This window comes from Phalacrocorax carbo, chromosome 1, assembly GCF_963921805.1.
Source record: "Phalacrocorax carbo chromosome 1, bPhaCar2.1, whole genome shotgun sequence".
Lineage (NCBI taxonomy): Eukaryota > Metazoa > Chordata > Aves > Suliformes > Phalacrocoracidae > Phalacrocorax > Phalacrocorax carbo.
Genome location: NC_087513.1, coordinates 142,318,955 through 142,339,424, shown reverse-complemented (window position 1 = coordinate 142,339,424; position 20,470 = coordinate 142,318,955). Strand labels below are relative to the sequence as shown.

General features: G+C 41.9%; 1 protein-coding gene across 1 annotated transcript in view; it reads right to left on the bottom strand.

Annotated features, from left to right (window-relative positions):
- Positions 1–19,227, bottom strand: part of P2RY8 (P2Y receptor family member 8) — a 34,768-nt gene extending 15,541 nt beyond the window's left edge. Inside the window, exons 1-3 of the mRNA XM_064437672.1 lie at positions 18,347–19,227; positions 16,529–16,590; positions 14,749–14,835 (exon numbers count right to left, since the gene is read on the bottom strand). The gene's annotated coding sequence lies outside the window, so the exon portion shown is untranslated. The remainder of the gene's footprint in view (positions 1–14,748; positions 14,836–16,528; positions 16,591–18,346) is intronic.
- Positions 19,228–20,470: the final 1,243 nt, after the last annotated feature.

Here is a 20,470-nt window from a genome sequence, read left to right as displayed (position 1 = left end):
TGTCACATCCAGTAAACAGTTCAGCTGCATCAACAAATGAGACAGAATTTCCATGGGCTGAAGGCTGTAACTGCAGGACTGTATCATCAATCACATAACGGGGATGGTAAACGTGGCAGCGATGTGCTGGGATAGAAGAATGGTTGTGAGAGCAAACAATATGGAAATAACAAAACACTTCAAGTACCCTTAAGCGAAGTGGGCAAATGTACCGAGGCGCGATGTGTGTATTCAGGCACCACCAGCGTGACTCCTCGTGGAAACCACCTGTTCAAGATTCAGAGGGGAGTTCCTCACAAAACAAAGAGAAGCAGCTCTTGACTCAGGCCTCTGTCATCCTGAGCCTTCTTAGTGGCAGGAGCACTGACCTGGGGTCTCCTGCTCACCCATCAGGACACCCAAGAGATTTGGCCTGTAGCCTATTGAAAATAGATTTTTACAACTTCAGCTGCTTAATTTAAGAATTAATATTCTATATCTGTGTGTGAGGTTTTGACCCTACCTGTGTTTAGTGGTTATGACTAAGGAGACAGACCTTCTCCTTGTTTTTTTCTTTTTTCCTTTTTCCTTTTTAGTTTGCTCCTTTTTTTGGACCCTTAAAGTGCTCGGCTGGAAGATACACACCAGGTTGTCCCTGCTGTCGATTTGGGATGTTGAAAGAAGCAGCGCTGGGTAATGGCAAAGTCTAGCACAGAGGGGAGCCTACGGGTGAGCCTGGCCCTTTGCTACACAGGGACAGAATTAGGTCTTGGAGACATACCAAAGGAAATTCTAATATCACTGAAAAATCCCTTTTCTTCTTAAAAACACCTTCTCTTGTCCCCAGAAGAGCAGCTGCTCTGACTGAAGGTAAAGAGAACCCTTAGTTGGTACTTTGAGTGTTGCTTGGTACTAATAAACCACATGCACTTGGTGCCGTTCTCTGCTGTGGAGGTCAGCTGGCCAGGGACAGTTTCTGCCCATGCTATGAGGCTTCTTCAGCAGGGAAATGGCATGCAGCCTGTGTACTCGCAATGGTCCTGGCTGCTGAACCATGTTTGGGAGCCAGTGGGGAGAAATCAGCTGGCACAAACCAAATCTGTACCAGGGAGCCTTCTTGTGAGCTAACAGTGCAGAGAAGCATGTTCCGGTAACCAAAAACTTTCCCTGGAGGTGATTAATCTATTAGCATTGATATACATAAAAATACAACTTGTTGGCCCCAAAGAAATGCGTAATACATGGAAATATCTGGTGAGAAATGAGACTTGGTAGAAAATAGCAAGCTTGAAACCTGGGCTCTCGTGAGGGCTTCCCTACTGAAAGGTTTTGGTTCCCTTTTTCACTCTCTTGCAGTGCCATAGATCTCAAAGGAGAATTGCTGCTGGGAGCTCCTTCACTGGCAGGCACCTGATGCTTTGGCAATGGCTGAAATGCGATCGCAGCCCCCACAGCAGCCACCTTCTCTTCTGAAACCCCAAGGATGCCCTCAGCTTTCTGGGAGTAGAGATGGGACAGTGCTTTTGAAGACACATCCTGCACCCCTGTCTGCTTTGAAGGAAGATCAGCACCAACTACTTTCTCGCTTCTCTTTCTGAGAATAGTGGAGGTCATTTAAATTTTGCTGCTACTTAGTTCCCAGCTCTGTTTTGGGACCCATGGCTTGTGCTTGCTCACGGGAAGTTCAGGGGCTTGGGGCCATCTCAGGGTTTCCCCACAAACCTGCCAAGCCTATTAGTTCCCCAGCCCTGCTGAAATCACTTGGGGCCGGGGCATGGTTTCTGCATGTGTGCGTGCCTGCCAGCCTGCCTCTGCGTGCGGCATCAGCCAGGCAGCAGAGAGGTCCGGTGGGGCGTGCGAGATGGAGTCACCGATGCCTGTGACGGTCGCTTAGCATTATAGCCTGCGGGGGGTTTAATGTGGTTTGGCAAGCAAGCAATGGAAAAAGCCAGAGTTTTGGAACTCAGTCAGGGAACTGAGGGAAACAGCTTCAAGCCCTTCTTATTTTAATATCTCAGCAAGTCTTTTAGAAAAACATGAAGGCAATGTAAATTCCAGGAGAGCAGCTTTAATAACCTTTCTTTTTCTGTTTCTCTTGCTCCGCTGCACTGTCATACACTTATACAGAGAGGGAGAGAGGAAGAAAAGGAAAGCAGAGTTTTAAGCTTTAAAATAAATAATTTTTCTTGAGGATTGGGATTTAGTATGGTTGTGCATTACATTTTCATAAAAGAGCCGGGAAAGGCAAAATAAACTCTCACAACCCCTTCTAGCACCATCCATCCAGCCATGCAGGTGAGCAAAGCCATAGTGCTCTACCATGTCAGATACCAAAGATAAGAGTGCAGTGATAAAAGATGTTTCATCACATAGTGTGGGGAAAGTTTTGTACAAGTTAGGACTAGCTGCTCAGCGCAGGTTCCTCTTTCAATTCTCTGAAACTCTTAAAAAAAAATTACACACAGAAAAAAACAAATTTCAAAAGCGGTTTCCTCAGTTCAAACTTCCCACCACTCCCACACGATCTCGATAGATGTTACCTCTAAGACATACTATAAATTACATTTAAAACTTACTGTGTTTGCACTGCATAGACTTACAGTTTTTAGAGCATTCTGTTACATCACATTATAAACTACCCTACACAAAAAAATGAGGCTTGTTATTTAGTTTTGTTTACCTGTTTCTTTAATGTAAAAGAGATCTACCCTTTTTCTACCAAGACTAGTAGAAAGAGAAGACACCTAGAAATTCATCAGCTAAAACCTATCATCCTTTCTTTTCAAAGGTTATACAATCACAACAGGAAATATTTTGAAATGGTCACACTAATCACAAGACAGACTACTTTTTAGGCTGAACATGTGTTTATACTAGTCTGCTATTTTTAGGTCACATCACATGCCGACTCCTTGCTACTTCCATTTGTATTTTAATTACAGATGAAATAATAACTTTTGCAGTCTTCAAGGATAATAGGATCATACTTCATTCTTGCTTTGTTCATACTTGCTATACTCAATAATCTGACAGAAGCAAAGGGTGACAACTAGCTAGTTTACATTTAATTAAATGGCTGGCTTTAGTTTGCCTCTTAGTTATCACACTTTTTTTCTTCTTTCTTTAAGCACCTGCTGCAACACAGTATTTGGGAAAGATGCTAATTTTGGCCTAAGTCTTCAAAAAGAATTAGGCGTCCAAATATTATTGAGGAATCAGTCCTTAGCAGGAGCATTCCTGACTGGTTTCCATGCACCTTTCTGCAGAAACAAAAGCAAATGCAAGCTTGTCTCTTGATGCCAAAACTGTCAATGGAAAAGTAGCATCAATACTTTGACCAGGAGATCAGTAGGTTGGTGATATCTCTGCAATGCCATGATAACCAAAACACTATGACTTCCTAGATTAGAGTAAGAATCCACCTTACTGAACAAGCCTGTGTAAAAGGATGGCTCTGGCACTCCAAGAGCACTTCCAAAGTGGGCTGAGGACAACACCCACAACGAGCTTCCTCATTACCACTCCCGCAGAAAGCTGTGTCAATAAGGAGGTGAAAATGTTATCGACTTCTCTACACCTTTTTGTGAAAAGCCTCCTTGCAATAACAAGAGATGTTTAAGAAGGAGGACTCTTCTGAGAGTTGGCAAGACTGGAAGTGTGTTCTTGAGGATAATCAGATCGTCCCCAGTTGCAGTGCTCTCTCTTTCACTTGCTCGATGCCTTTTAAAAAGTCACTTTCCTACTCTGATTTAATTTTCTTTTTTTTATAATACTAATATTTTTTAATAATACTAATATATTTGCACTCCTCATTTACCTTGCTGATGAAGGTTTGCAAATGCTCCAAGTATTGTAAGGAGAACAAGTAGCTTTTGAAATTGCTGTCGCAGCACCTGCTTTTATTTAACTGAGAAGCAATCTGTAAAAGCCGTACTTTCATGCTTACTCTAAGATGAAAACTGTTGCTGTAATACACTACCCATTTACTTAGAAGATTTTCCATTCTTTTCTAGAATGTCCTGAAGAACATAGATATGTTCTGTATTCAGTTTTACAGTATCCATCCAATTATTTAACATTATTTTACTGGAGTCCTTGGACTTGTTCTCATGATTTATAACTACATTTTTTCCAGACAAGGCATCAAGATCTCTTATGCTATAATCTCTGCAAACCTTTCAGTGACTTCTTAAAACAATGCAGAAAGCTTGATGAAATAATTCAAAAGTTATGACAGAAAGCTCTTGAATGAGTGAAGTTTTGTGGCATCTTTTTCAATGTCCAGTTCAAGACATATTCAAGGGACTGCATTTGTCAAAACTGTGTTCAGATACTTTTGTTTTTAAATTGAGCATTTCTTATATCTTAAGCTATGATACACAAATAATGAAACTTCCCGAATCAACCAGCAAAATAGAAAGTTCTTTCTTTACAGGTATTTTTTTTCTGCCCAAATTATAACAATGAAATAATATCCTAAGGGGAAAAATCTCCACACCCTGCAAGGTACAATAGGATTTTCTTGTTCTCATATGTCTGAATACTTCATAATACAAAAGACAGGGTATGCGTTTGTACTGGATTACTGATGCCTTGTTCTTGTCACTAGTCAAGCTCAAGATAGCCACAGTTCAGCTGAAAACCAGTTAAAAGAGTTTCTTTAGAAACTGTGTATAAAAAGACATTGTGGTTAGTTTTGCTCAATCACACACAAAAAAAAGAGAGAGACACAGGAAAGCAACAAGTACCTAGAGGGAGTTAATACAGAATGCACATCCACAGGGAGAGCCTAGAGCACCCACCATGCACATATCCTCTACCCTGGGTTGTAGAGTCATGACTAGACAGAGGCATCTGCCATGGCCCCAGCTGAGAGGCCCCATATGTTGTCAGTGCACAATTAGTGTTTTTCGAATGAGTTCCAGAAAACCAGGACACTGAGCAGCAAGCAAGCTAGACAACAGGAAACACCTTGGTCCCTGAGAAACCTGCACCTTTTGACATTTTGCTGAGAGTCTCAAGGAGACCTCTAGCTACAACCATGTATTAAAACTGAAATTTCTCCTGGAGTGAGATGCTTGCATCGGTCTTATCTCACAAAAAATGGAAGGATCCAAACCAGCAACAACAGTACTGTTCACATTTTTGAAATATCACTCAATGGGGATGTGGAAGATACGAATTAATGTCTCTCTTCAGAGTGATGAGATTTGAATCTACACCTCCCACCAAGCATTATGTTTTTGTATTATTCACTTAATGTAAAACATATAAATTACATTGAAATAGGAACTGCAGTTTGGAAATTTTCTCCTTCAGGTACTGAACAAAACACTGCAGACTTTTCTTCTCACCCATGGACTTATATCCCAGTTGCACTATGCAAACTGGAACGAATTCAAGTGCAGAGTAAAGATAAATTATAGATAAATAACTTTAACATGGTGGTTAATGCATTTCTGCAAGAAAGGTTGGTTCCAATCAGTTTAGGTAAACATCCCTAGTATGTAGAGAGTGCTCTAAGCATCCACAAAATTAAAAGGTACATGGCATTGCCACCTTTATTCTGGCTGTATTCCATGCAGGATCTACTCCAGTAAGTCTCCAGCAAGTGCTTTGACTATTTATGGTATACTGGGTCCTCAAAATGATGCCGTGCAAGGAACAGTGTTTCCCCACACCACAGCTGTGGATCATTTCAGGCCTTCAGTCTGAGTTGGGTATTAGGATACACATGCTTCTGAGCACTTAGTGACTGGGCTTCGTAGTTTTGATATTGGGCACCCTTAGCAAAAGCTGAGCAGCTGGAGACCTTGGTCTTGAGTTTTAGCACTTACAGTGATGCCAAGAGATTATTTAGGCTCCTAAAGCCTTTTTCAATGCTAGCATTAAGGTTGGATATTGGAAATTCCACCTGTGAAGAAATATTTTCTTCTTTATTGTGGGGTTGGGGTGAATGCCAGCAGGGAGGTCAAGCATATGAACATGCAGCGGCCTGGTGTTGGGCATATAATGTGAGCCACAAATGCACATTTGCCTTGCTCTGCCTTCTGGGACTGTGCCCCTTTTGCAGAAGAATCTCCTTGGCTTGTACAGCTAAATCATGCGTTGGTGAGCATAGTCCCACCCTGGATGGATTGCACTGTCTGATGTAAGCCTCAGTGGCAGTCAAGTAAAAGTACATGCCTTTCCTGCTTTTGTGGCAGTCCCAATGGCTTTTCTCTAGGTGAGAAATCCTGGCAGGAATTCCATACCATACTGCCACTCAGTCAGCTAACCAGTCCTCCCAGTTCATGGTATGGCCCCAGACATTTTAACTTTTCCCTTGCCAAACTCCTTGAGAACAGATAACCTGTCCGTATATTCTGTCCCAGCAGACTAGGAAAGGCGTTCAGCAGAGAAAATGTACCTGGCTCAACTATGCATTTTTATAGCATTCTCCCAGACAGAGTAGTCTGGATATAAGGGACTTGTGGGGGTTGGATGAGGGTGGGTCTGACACGTGGGTATGGTACTTTCACTGCAAATCGCCAGGCCGACTGCTTGTATTTCTTTCCCTCCTGACAGGCAGGAGTAAAGTAGGGCTGTTCATTGTTGCATGAACATACCTGATTTCCTGGGTTGTTTAGAGAAGGATGATGAGCCTCCGTTCACAGGGGTATAGGCATCTACTTGCTCTACCTCTTGCTGAGGTCCTTTACATATCAAGCCCCCAGCCCCCCAGGCTGGGATGGGAGAAGAGCAATATAAAGATCCTATACTTACACTGACTACGTTTACCTACTAAGAGGGGCAATTACACAGGGAGATACCGAGGAAGCTGTTTTCCCCACTTTAAGGACACAGAAAAGGACTTGAGTAAAAATGAAAGGTGGGCACAGAGTTACAACGTGGGGGAGGTTGGTCTCAGAGTGGACACTAACCTAATGCTTTTTTAACAGAACTAGGCTCACAGGGCATACATGGAGTAGTTTACATGCACCTCCTCACCCCAGCACAAGACCTCAGCTATCTCTTGCGACATCCTGTCATTGCTGGTATGACTAACTCGTATTAGTGGGTATGTGGATGCATCACTGTGAAAGGCAGGGTTTGAGAAAAGTAGCAAATGATCAAGTCATTTTTAGCGTTGTGTGGTGGCAGATCACAAGCAATCCTGATAGTTCTGGTGCAATGTGTGATGTAGGCTTGGCAAAATAAAACACTATTAGAAGGATGAATGAGAAGACCATAAGATTCTTGGTGGTAAAAGTCTGACAAAACCCCACTCCCACCAAACTGTAGTCACCTTTTCAACCCTGTCTTTTTTTTTTTTTTCTGTTGAGAAGCTACCTGAAAATTTGCTTGGCTTTCATACTCCCAGTTGGTTGGGAAGATGCATAGATCAAGTTATTCACAGACTGTAAATGAAGAAGAAAAGCATGAGTATCTAAGAGATTGTATATTAAAGAGTTAAGAGGAAGGGAGGAGAAATAAGGAAGTAGTGGTTGAAACAATCTGCTTTTAAGCATACAAAAAGTTAAAAGACTTGATAACATTTTAAACAGAGTATATAAACAACACAGAAGAGCCCCAAATTAGGTGTTTTTCTAGGGGGTGGGGGCATTCAGAACTAGTGGAAACTATAATGGGGGCATTCAGAACTAGTGGAAACTATAATGAGAACTTCAGAAATGGAAGCTCTGCACTTTCAGCCAAAGAACAAGCACAGGTTTCTCACCAACCCGGACTGAAGCATGAAGTGAAGGGACTATTTCTAATAATGAGAAAAGAGGTTGTTTTCCAAACCCTTCCAGTGTAGGGTAGCACCCTTTTTTCTACCCAGTTATTTAATTTGAGATGTATTAGATCAAAAGTATATAAAACAGAGCAAGTGCAGTAAAATACTTTACCTTGGGGTTTGCCACTAAGAACAGCTGGACTGTCAGTGTCAAAAAGACAAATACAAACCAATTTGCAAAGAACATTTACATGATCTGTAATTCTGATCTAAGAATGCTATGCTGGCATATTGAACATTATATTATATTTGGCTCTCTCTCCCCTGGGGAAATACTCTTGTCATTTGTCATCATTGACAGTAGTGATTCAGCAGCAGTACAATCTTTGTAGCCCTAACACAGAAAAAAGTTCTACCACTAAAGTCACTGTGTCTTGCAGATGTGTGTTCAAAAAAGTGCTGTCATTTGCAACTGTCTGTGTGTAGGGCATTGTCAAAATCCATGGCACCATATTTCACCAGTGTGAGTGGTCATGGAAAAGGACTTAGGTTAGGGTTGGTTTAAGATTAATTTATTTCATAAGTGAAATAAATGTGAATAAAATTGAAAATATTTCATCTTGATCTTCAGAGATATTTAGTAGTTTAATTGCTGCAAACTTAACTTTCTACTTCTATATAACCCCATCTAACACTCGTGCATGAAGGAATAAGACAGCACATAACAGCCTGTAAGATTTTTATTTACCAGCATCACTGTGAGTTGTCTATCTTCACTGCCTTTGATGGCTACACATCAAGGGAATCAAGCTTCTGCTCAGATCTTGAAAAAGGAAATATGCACCCACAAGACAGTCTCTACAGCACATTTCTCCTCCGGAGGAGGAGAGCATTGAGGCATTAATGTTGACACAGAAAGCACAGACAAATCTGTTTCAGGAGAAGCTTGGATGTTTGTCTTCTTCCCAGAAGAAAGTGAAAGGGCACAACAGCACTGAGATGCAGAAATGGAAGGCGAGGGCCAAGAGTCTGTGGGCCACGAAACTGTGCGCCAAGATGTTGGGCCAGGCAATGATTTCTATGAGCCAGTCAATAAACACTGTTCACGGAAACAGTGTAGGCTGCTTGGACTTGAAAGTGAAAGACTTTTTTCAGCACACCTTCTTACCTGACAATTGAGGTTTGTGGGTGGGCATGCGGCCTCATCTGCAGGGGAAGGATGTGATGTGGGAGAATCCTGAAGGGGATGTGGGAGTCCTGGGTTACTGTCAGCCAAAGCAGGCATCAAACACTTCCACTTGTTCACTTTATCATTAATTTAGAAGCAAAAATGTAAACAAATCCCAAACAACTTCTGAGCCCAGCTGCTGTTCAGCTTTGTTTGAAAAAGATCTTTGGTCTATCTTTACAAGTCTGTATTTCCCCTCTCTCCCTCAAAAAATGTTAATTCTAGCCAAATTTGATAAAGGGTATAGGTCCCAAGATTAACTAAGCTTCTGTGCATCGCATAAAAATATTTTGCCAATTGGATGAAAGCCTGGGATTCAGACATTTATAATTCCACCTAAAGTTTTTTTGTTCCTTTCCCTGATTTCTGCAGCTGCATATGGTTTCCTGTGTGTCATGGCTGTAATAATGCAGAAGGTTGTAGACGTGTGCAATGACAATAATGACAGTCTTCACTATATAGTAATCCACTGTAAGGCACAGAATTGTAGGAAGAAAATAGGCTAGCATTTTCTACTGCCCACAGAGCCACTGGAGACCTTGTTGGTGTTATCTCCACTTTTGGGAGAGTGTCACTGTGAGTCTCATGCTAACAGCTCAGAATGCCTTTTGCCCATCCCTTTTTCAGCCTGGGATCAATGCAATAGAATTATAGCTTGGAATAAATGTCAGAGTATTTCATCTGGTTACAAAAACCGGCCTGCAAATCCTACCCCAAATCCTGCTTGACTTAACACATGACAGACCCAATTCATGAATGGGCTGGGCCAAGACCCAGTGAATACATTTACCTTCCACTGAAGGCAACAAGGAATGACAGCATTTGGTTCTCTTGGGCCCACAACTGGACACAAAAATATCTTTGATATAGAAGCGTGACTTGAATTCTAACTTTAAACTTCTGGCCAGTCCTCTGTGAACAAACCCCTACTTGAACTGTTTTTTTCAGATTTACTAGAAAAGTTTAAGCTGATAATATATGGAAGGTGAGAACTTTTTTCTTTGCTGGGACAGGTGGGGGTAGAGGAGCATTTATAGCTCCTGTAGCATGTTAGTCTGAACCATGAAATTGTTGGCAATGGCAAGCTGCAACATGACATTTTTTATTTCAAACATGAGGAAGTCAAATCCCCAGGTGCCCCCATGCTCTTTAGAAGTAGGCAAAGGTATTTCTGACCACCTTTTTTTCCTTCTACACTCATGACTACATTAGTCCCTGAAGCAATTAGAGCAGCCAGAGTAGCAACCAAAGGAGACAATATTTCTGCAGTACAATTTCTCTCTCTCTGCTCTCCTACTTCTAGATGGCATAGAAATAATCTTTCTACATGCTGGTGTTCCCTGTATAACAAAGTGATCCCCAGGCACTGCTGTGAGAGACTTCAAAGATCGCTTTGTAGCACTGCAGCAGCAAAAACTGGGAGGTGCTGAGAATCCACCCAATTCAGTGAAAACATTTTCAAGCAAAGGGTAGACCGACCATCTGTGTTATTGATATCCAGATCAGTTATGATCTCTGCCTCTCTCATGTGGGGGTAATCATGTACTCATGTAAGACAGCCCACAAACGTTAGCAGGAATAGACACGTAAGTCGAGCAAACCTATCAGCCTGCTGTAACATGTAAAACCGCACCATGTCCTGTTAGTTTCTCTGAGAAGTGTTGTTGGAAAACTTTTTATTAAAAAAGCTAAAAAAAAGGTTTCACAAGTATATGCAATTTAAACATTTAACAAATGCTGAACCTGAAACATACCAGTGGTGAGTTTGTGAGGCTATTTTATTCACCAAGACCAGATTTTAAGGTTGTGTATCTACACTGCAGATAATTGCTGAGATCACAAAAACCAGACACCTATCAGGAAACTTAATTTTTCATCCTTTTAGAGGCGCTAACGATATCGTTATGACCCACAGGAGAAATGTGTGACTGAGAAGTCACGTCTTCATGTGAAAGAGTGGGTTCCAGATATTTTCTTTGCAAGCATGTACAGATTTAGGTCACAAATTGGGCTGATAAAGAGACGTTGTATGCTATGTGCAAAACAGTGTTTAGTTCAGCTTAAAGGTTTGATCTTGTTCCTGCTTAACTCAGTTCCACATTCTTGTACTAGCAGTCAACTTCTGTTAGCTGCAATCATGGATAAGCTACAGACTTTTGGACTATGTATTTCTAATGTCCACAACAGCTCTGATTACTGCATTGATTATTTAAGCGCTGTGTAACTGCGATCATCAGCTTTGCAGAGTCCTGGGATTGAGGGGAGGGAAAGGTGTCCCTTATGAAAATGTCTTGTCTTTTCCTCCTTTGTCAAAATACAATGCTCATATACCTCAGGAAGGTTACTGCTCTATCAGCCTGGACAAATAAACAGCTGAAGAGCCTGGGAGACAGAATTTCATCAGCAGGTTCACCTGGTTGCTTTGCAATTTAATGATCCTACTAGCGAAAAGCTGGAAGTCAAGGAGATGAAGCGAGGCAGTCAGCCCAGCTGCCAAGAAACTTTACAAGTCAGCTGGCTGGAAAATGGACAAGTTTAAGCCTGCCCATTTCCATTTGATCTTTGTTGGAACCAATGCCCTCCCAGCAATTTTCCAAAGGCAAAATACCCCATCAGACAGACTTAGGCTTTCCTCTTCTCGTTGTTCAATGTGTGTCACTATGCCCTATGTACAGTGCACTGTTCAAACTTTCATCCTCAATACCAAATAAATAATTTACTTATGGGCATTTCTGTGGCATCCGGTTTTGTAGCATCAAAGTGCTTCAAAAAGGCCCGCAAATTTCTTCTTTGCAGCCTTCCACTAATATGAAGATTATTTACCTCTGTATTACAAAGTGAGGAATGCAGGCCCTGAGTTGGCTAGGACCTGATTTCTAAGAGCATTTGGCATTACATAAAATGTTACTGTTTCAAAGCCACATTTTTATTTACTATATCTGGATCTGTGAGTACTCAATACTTCTGCAAGTCAGACCCAGGTGTCTTTTAATAAGCATTTGAAAATGAGGAACTCAGAGTTGGTGCCTGTTTCTGACAGCTTAACCCCTTGAAGCCAGATCTGAAATGGGATTTCAGGCTAAGATGAGCATCTCATGGGTGGAAAGTTTAAGGCACCAATGAAGACTTAGGCGTCTCAGAATGGGATCTGAAATAGTCTGCAAAATTATGAGGAAAAGCATGAAGTCAGCCCTCTTCACATGCCACACATAAGTCATCTGGAGGAACCTATGGGTGAGCCTTGGAAACAAGAAAACTTGGAAAAAAAACCTTAGTGAGTCTCACAACATGCTTTCTCTCACAGGAAAACTACTGGGAGACCTGAACCTTCAACCGTTTTGTGAAGGTTCCTTTTATGAAAATTCCCTGTTGCCTTTTCTTTCTGGGGACTGAATAAGATTTGCTACAATCTTTTAAGATGGTTGATAGAAGAGAAACACTTCCCTTCCCTGTCTAAATGATAGAGTAGTGGTTAAGGTCAGGAAATAGATGCCTCAAGTTGCCTCCCAAGTCTGACCATGGGACTTATTATGTGAGCAGGAGGTTGTTTTAACCACAAAGCTGCTGGGTACTGATCATATTTCATATCAAAGATGCGCAATAAAAAAATTATTGATATGACAACTCAGGGAAGGTGAAAATGCCATGCAGAAGGGCAAGAGATTCTCTAGCCTAGTGACAGGGGCAGTCATATGTAAGGTAGTGGACATGGCCTGGTACCTACTCTTTAGATTGGCCTTTGGGGTTATCCAGTGACTGCTTAATATGAAACAGTGTCTTTGAAGACGAGAGTAAAGATGAAGTCTTTTGCCTTCTAGCTGCATCTGTTCCTCTTTTGTCCAATGACCACTGCTTGCTTTTCCAGCTTCAACTGGCCAGGTCCAAATCAGCCCAGATCTGTAGCTAGCATACTATCTAGTTAGGAAGGAAGGAGGCAGGTAAGGCTTTAAATACTTTCCAAAGAGAGCGTTGAACCTGCATGCTCTTTTTCCTAAAAGAGTGCTCATGGGGAGGAGTTACTCTATTTCCTACTCCTTGACTGTGTTTGAAAAGTAAGCACTTGTATTTCTAAAGAAGAAACATAGTCTTACTGATGTGCTTTAAGCATGTTCCTTAATGGCACTATGCTAGCTCTCTCAGTCCTGTCAAAATCCAATTGCTCTATAATTGCAAAGGGACATCTGCTCTATATTTGTCCTTAAGTACTGCTATCTTATGTTAGAAGCAACTACTAGGGTATAATTCCACAATCAGAGGCTGTTTGACAATTGTCCCCACTTGGAGATGAAGCTCTGAAGTTCTACCCCAGCTCCGTTTCAGGCATTTCTCATGTATCCTTTTCTTACAGAGGTGCACTTGTCTCAGCATCACACAAGACTTTCAGGCAGAATCAGTGGCTGAATCTTGTTTCCCAGGACATCAGCCAGTCACTAAAATCACAAGGCTACTTTGCCTTTTCCCATAGTCCTGCCTCTCAGTCAGCATGGATCCTCCAGCAGCAAGTAGATGAGCGCTTATCAAGGAGACAGGCAATGGTCTCCTTCTGAATGGGCTCTCGATAGATTTTTTTTGTGCTGAAGTATTCTTTTGTAATATTTACACTTAGGAGACTGAGGACTATACCACATGCACAAGGGAGACATTACTACATGAAGGGTATGTCAATATTAGTAAACTAAACACTGTCAGAACCTGGGCGCAGGGCATGAAATTCAATTGCTTGGGCTGTTACAGTTCTGTCACAGTTTTGTTTCACACCAACTAATGCTCCCTCAAACAACTCTGGGCCCCACACAACCGTCTTGTGTAGTTTAGGAATTATCATAGACCAAAGACCATTCCCAAAAAGGTGTTTGGATGTAGCCATCATGTTTCGTAGGGTAAGAACAGTTATTACAGACATGTCAAATAAGCTAAAGACCAGGGTATGATTGGTCAATAAATAGCCTCATCTAGGCCCCCTTTCCCACAATGATCTTTTGAGGTCCCTTCCAACCTGGGCTGTTTTATGATTCTACGGTCCCAGCAAATGGATGTAGTGCAAAATTACTATTGGGTAAAAGCATATTTTCAGTCTAGACCACTAGAGGGTGCAGACAAACCTGCTTTGCCTTGAAGATTTATTTTTAGGTTACTGAGACCCGGATATTTCAGGTTTTCCTCCAGAGTATTTCAGGAAAAAAGCTGAAAGGATCATGCCTTGCTGTTCTCTACAAACCCACTTACATCATCTGTAGCATGTATCCCGAAGTCTGTCTTTCTCCTGTTAACTTTGTCCAGACACCACCCTTTGCCCTCATTGACCTTGATTTCATACTATAAGATTTCCTCTTCTCTTTTTTTGTCTGTTTCCCTCATCATTTCTGTTCCTGCTTATCCACAGTTTCCTATCCTACCTTTCACCATTCCCTGTGCTCCAGGAGGATTTCCCTTTGGTCCCTACACTGCTTGACTGTTACAAGGTGAAATAACAAAAGTATGAAAGTCTCATTCTCCCAGCCTTCAGCCTCTGAACCATTGTAGCCCAGAAGTGGGGTCTACTCAGTATACCCAGAATCCTGGGAGAACAGGATTTTGATCTGGCTTGATTTAGAGAGTCTCAAAGACTAATTATACATTTGAGAAGTTGTGGAGGAAAAGAAAAAAGGTCTTTACAAGATGATTCCTTTCTTTGTGCTTACTCACCTACTCAAAGAGGAGGTTTGTGTTCCTGAATATTCCCTTATTGCCTCAGCAATTGCCTCATACAGCTAAACTCTGCGTGCAACATCCTGCCAAAGAAAATGCAGAACTTTTCATCTTAAATGTTGATCAGACTTACAGGCAGCTCCCTAAGGAATTTGTCTCGCCGTGGTCACCGCTGATGTTTCCGTGCTGTAGCAGATCAGATTTCCTCTATGAGTAAGAGCTGCAGAAAGGACCAAAGAAAAAATCTTTTAAGAATCAGTTGTTATCAAAAACTTTTTTATAAAAAGAGCACACTTAAAGATGTGACAACAAAGAGACAAGCGCTGATAACACAGCCTTTCATAGCTTTAAAACATAGCTCACTTGCTGTAAAATGTGCCCGTGCACGATTAGTAAAGATGCATAATATCCACGTCTGAAGATGAAAAGCACATACTTTGGGGTGACTTGATATTTTCCCTTATATTTGCAGATCTGAATCAGCTGCAGTGTATCTGGTAGTAGGTAACCCTAGCTGCTCCACCATGACTGTACCGGTTCATAATTTCTGTTATTTCAAGACTTAATCAGAAGTTGGGAGAGTAAGGATGTGAGGGTAAAATTATTTTCAATTCGCCAGCTGCTGAGCCTGATTTCCTCATGCAGTAATGTGAAAATGTGACAAAAATAAGCAGTGTCTTGATGAACAAGTTTATAGATGCCTTGCTCCAGCCTGAACAACTCTTGGGCCCTTATCGGTTTGTGCAGAAGGCGAAATCTCTCCGTTACAATACTAATGACAGCTAAAATCCAGCGTTAAAAAAAATTTGAGCGGTTGCATGAAGCATGTAATGATATAACTGTCTGTTTCTCTGTATGAGTATTTAGCTTTAGTTAAATACTCAATGACACTGAAAAGTAAGACTACAAATGGAACATTTCAGTAAGAATGGAAGGCTTCCAATCAAAATACATTAAAAAAGACCAGATCAAACTGACACTACCAGATTCAAATTATGTAGGCAATGAACGCTGTGGGATATTTGTCATTGATTATCACCTGAATTTAGACAAAAATTGGATTATACTACCCATTTTAAACTTATTTTAAAATAACAACCTTAACTCTGAGGCTAACAGTCGCTCTCAGGTTTCCTGCGTATAAATAGTAAGCCCAGGGGGAACACCAACTTGACCTTCCCATTTGAGAGCTGGCAGCAAGAGTAAACAAGCACGAACAACAATCCCAAAGACATTTACTTATTAAATGAGCTAATTTCATTCCGGAATTTTTGAGGCAGTAGTCAAGGGCCAAATGCTCCTATTTCTATAACATAATTTTTCAGAGAAGAGCTCCATTTTCAAGCTCATTTTGCATGCTGTGAAAAACATGAGAACAGTGTCAAGAGATATGCCTGATATGAAAAACAACCCTCTGTCTAGTTGGAGACTTTGCAAACGTTAGTTGTCAGCAACGAAGCTCCCTGGACTTCTGCTTCAAAACAACTTTTTATCTGGAAACTATGTGAATATGAAGTAAAGTTGTTAGGTGGCAATACAAGTGCAAAACACCATCACGTCTTTTCAATACGTCAAGAAATAGTATTGGTGACTCTTCATTTTTGAGGAGGACAGAGGGAGCCCACCACAGGATAACGTCTTGAGGCTGAGTTGTGGGATGCTGGGTTTCTCCCCTCTAGCCACTCAACCAGAACACAGCAATTTCAGGGGAAGACCACATTTACCATGTAAGGAATGGCTTTTCTAGGGTTTGTTTCTTTTCCATCCTATTATGCCACTACATATAACATACGCCTCCCTCCGACAGAGACCTGAGGAGTATACCCTTTCCCCATGCCAAAGATACTAATACTGAAAGAAAGCACTGAGACTAAATATTTTAAATCATCTAAGCTGGCCTTTTCTGCACTTACAGTCATCAGAGAGAGCAAAACTGTCTTCAGGCAGATGCATCTGAGTTGAACCAATACCCACCCTGAAAGACAGAAGGTGAATACATATGTTCAATAAATATACCTGAAGGGATGTTAAAAACTGAAGGCAGAAGCAGTGGGTAAGATGCTGGCTGGCGACAGGGGAAGCCTGCGTTCAGTTGCTCTTCCCACACAAAGCTGCTGAGTACTTTCCCTTGAGCTGTTCCTATGCAGTAACTGGGCAATGTGACTGCAGGATGTGTACGTACATCTCAGACAGCTTTCATCTAGCAAGCTGTAGCATAGGCTGCAAGTATTTAGCAGCTAATGCCATACAGAGCTGTAAGGAACAGCAAATCGTTTAGCATCGATACTCAAACCGAGAAGACTAAGCTGATGCAAATGCTTCTACCCATGTCATAGCCTTTTCCCTAGCAGAATGGTGACATGCTCTCTGGTTGTGTATAAACTGACGTACAGCTGTCTGCAAGGGAAGACCTGGGCTTCTTGATCAGACCACCTGCACTGGGGACCTGCGAAAACCAAGGCACAAGTCTGGCATTAACTGGGATTCATCCAAGTTCCCCATTTGTAGATGACAGTGACAAAACTTTGGTGGCTCATAGAGTCTGTTAAGGGTGAAATTCATTACAGAGATCCAAGTGCTACCGTAGTAGCGATCTCACAAGTACCATGGAGGTGATTTAGGAATGCAGTCCAAACATTGATGGGACTTGCGTGTCTGATCAAATGAATAATTTTGAAAACCCTAGCTAGATTCTCCTGACCGCTATGTATAAAATTCAGAAAGTGTTTATACTAAACACTGTGCAGAGTCATGGAGCCAATGTCCAAACATTGAAACTGATTACAAGCAAAGACTTTAAAAAAAGCAAATGCCAAAAACCTGAATCCCCAGTCTATGACTTCACCCAGGGATCCTCACGACATGTACAATTTCACTTTCTGTAGGGTGACCTGGTGACAGCACGTTATTACAATAACTGCCCTACAGATGGCTATTTTATGCTTGTTTCTGAACTATTAAAAAAACCTTCACGCAAATAGTCTCTCTCCCTGTCTATTAAGAGACAACAAATGCAGTATGCAAGAGTGCACTGTGTTACGAGACTTCCTTCTGGTGCCTGCCTGTCTGAGTTCAGTTTTTATGCATCAAAAGACCCCGATGAAATTATATCATTTAATGATATGGTTCCACAGTCACTTCTGTGTGTATGTTTGGTTGCTGCAAACCTCAGGAACAGTCTCAGGATGACTACAATACGTGACTCTGCAATAGCTAAAGATAGATATCAGGTCCAGATTTACAAATAAAACTGGTCCAAAATTATCTGATTTTGTTTTTCTCCCCCAGTACGTAGAAGCTCATTCTTCCTCCTTTTAAAAATACCGTTGAAGACACAGTGTGATTTTTACTACTCTCCTTACTAAAGCAAACCATACACCTGAGTACCCCTTACTTTGACAGTGATTTGTGCAGAGTGAACTCCTTAAAACTGGCGGTAAGTTTTCTTTCTCTTTTACTGCAGTATTTGCTGTAATAATTCTGACTTCTGACTATGTGTAACATAACTTCTTCATTATCATTGCTCTATTATTAACCCATACAGTTCTTTATTTCTCCAGCTCAGTCATCTGGCACAAAGACACACATGTACTTCTTGGATTGCAATGAACTTTGTTCTCCCTTCGGATGTAAATAATAGGAGGGAGAACAGACCAGTCTTGACTGAGTCTGACTCCACTGAAACACAATTCTGAATAAACAATTAAGAAGTGAAAAGCTGTACTCCTTACCTGGTCTGGGGTGTACAGTGCACCTTGAAAGCCTCTTAAATGGCAGAGGAGAATTAGAAATAGTTGAAAGTTTGTACTCATCCAACCACAGGGCTCAGGAAATGACCGCGTATTTTGCAACGATTAACTCCTTCCTCACTTCTAATGTCTTCTCTTTTTCAAGTACTGTAAAAAGATCCATCTTACCCTTCCTCTCCAGTTTGGTAACTAATGCCATGCCCTACACCTGATTTCCATTTCACACTGAGAATGTGCAGGTGGCCAGAGGGGATGACTCTGATCACCTCCATGGAAGAGAGAATTTGCAGTGTCTTCTGCATAACTGTGACGAAGTACATTTTACTGTTGAGTGAAGCTTATGTGATGAAGTGTAGAAATGACTAAGTAATAGCTTGAGCACCTAGCTCTCATCTCTCATTTTCAGAAGAGGCTTAGAGCAACATTTTCAACGTGACTTCAGTGTTGTGGTGCCCAACAGAGGGAAAAAAAAAAAAAAACCAACAACAAAAAATGTTATTTAAAGGAACATCATCCATTGCAGTCCGGGCAGGCATTTGAGGTACTTATGGTGTATGATTACTTTTATGGACAGGGGTTCTCTAGGTGAAAGTCAGATATGCTGGAACATCAGGAGTCAAGTCCTCAGCACATAAAGACTCTTCTGCCCCTAAAAGCCTGTTTCCCTTGGCTGAACATACCTGTTAAAGTGAAAGGCGTTACTGAGCCTGAGCACTATATAAAACCATTATCCTGAAAGCTAGTAAAGGTCAGTTCCACACAAGAGCACAGGCAGCAGCACAGGCTGCCTTTGGAGAGTAAGCACCTCCATGCTGAACCCCAGGTGTCACCTGCGTGCAGGTGCAGTGGGGATCGGCACCCCAAAGTGGATTCCCCCTTCCAAAACAGCAGGCTGAGAAAGAAAACACTTCTAACAATGCAGACTGTAACACTGAAAACAGATCTGTGTTTTGCACCCTTCTTTTTTTATGATTTAGAAAACAAGCCCTGGACATATGTGCATCCATGTTCTTTGCACAGCCTTGACGTCTCTTCGCCTAGGCATGTGTGTGCTTTATTTTAGAAACTGTATGGGGGAGGGAAGTGTCACTCCCTGCATTTGGGATGTTGGTAGAGGAAGAGAGAAATGTCACCAACATGCACTTTCATACAACAGTTTCATAGCTCAAGCACCCAGCTATGATGGCTTGGATTTAGTCTCCTCTTTGAGAAGGGCTAAATCTGTGTTTTGGGCATAATGCATGCCAAAGGTCCAGAGAAGTTAGAAGAGGTAGGGATCTAGTCCATTCTTATCAGCAAAGCTGAACCTGCGAAGCAGGACTTGATGAGTAAGCAGGCCTGTGCTCCACAGACTTTTCCATGGGAGAGGCTTTGTATGACCTACATAAACAATTTTAGTAACAAGGACCAGGGCTCAGCATTGTCCAGCTCTCGGTGGATGGTGGGTTTCAGGAGGTCTCTTCTTAGATTATTACTACTTACAAGATGTCATCACTCAGATCTTGGATTCATCTCAGCAGAGTGGTCCAGCTTCACCAAAAGGACTGGGAAGGGTACACATCTGAGCCATGTGCTTAGGCAATTATCCCAGAAAGTGGGAATAGGGAGCCTGAACCTGCCCAGATGGAAGGGTCTTCCACTGTCTGGGCTAGTATTCTGGATAACTGCCCTGAGGGTGGCTAGGACTGTCCTTCCCAGCACTGCTCACAGCCACCCTGCCTAGTGCAGAGAGCACTGCTGCACCTGTGCTGGGCAGGGTTCAGGTTCCTCCAGGCTGGAACATGACACCACGGGGTGCCTCCTACCTCCCTGGGATGACAGCAGATCTGGCACCTCAGCCTGCAGCCTGCAGAACTTCTGAGCCTGTGGAAAGACCTCGTGCTTGGGTTATCTGAGCCAAGGGTGGGGTTGTGTCACCTAGCTCTGGGTGTTTGCACTACAGACATCTACAAGAGAGCTAGTCATTCAAGGCATTCTTGAATACAGGCAATGGAGGGAAACATACCTTTGCAGGGTTCTTTATCTGGGAGTTTTAACAGCCAAGTAAGGGTTCTTTTATATATAATAGATATGTATATATTATATATGTATATATAAACATATTAT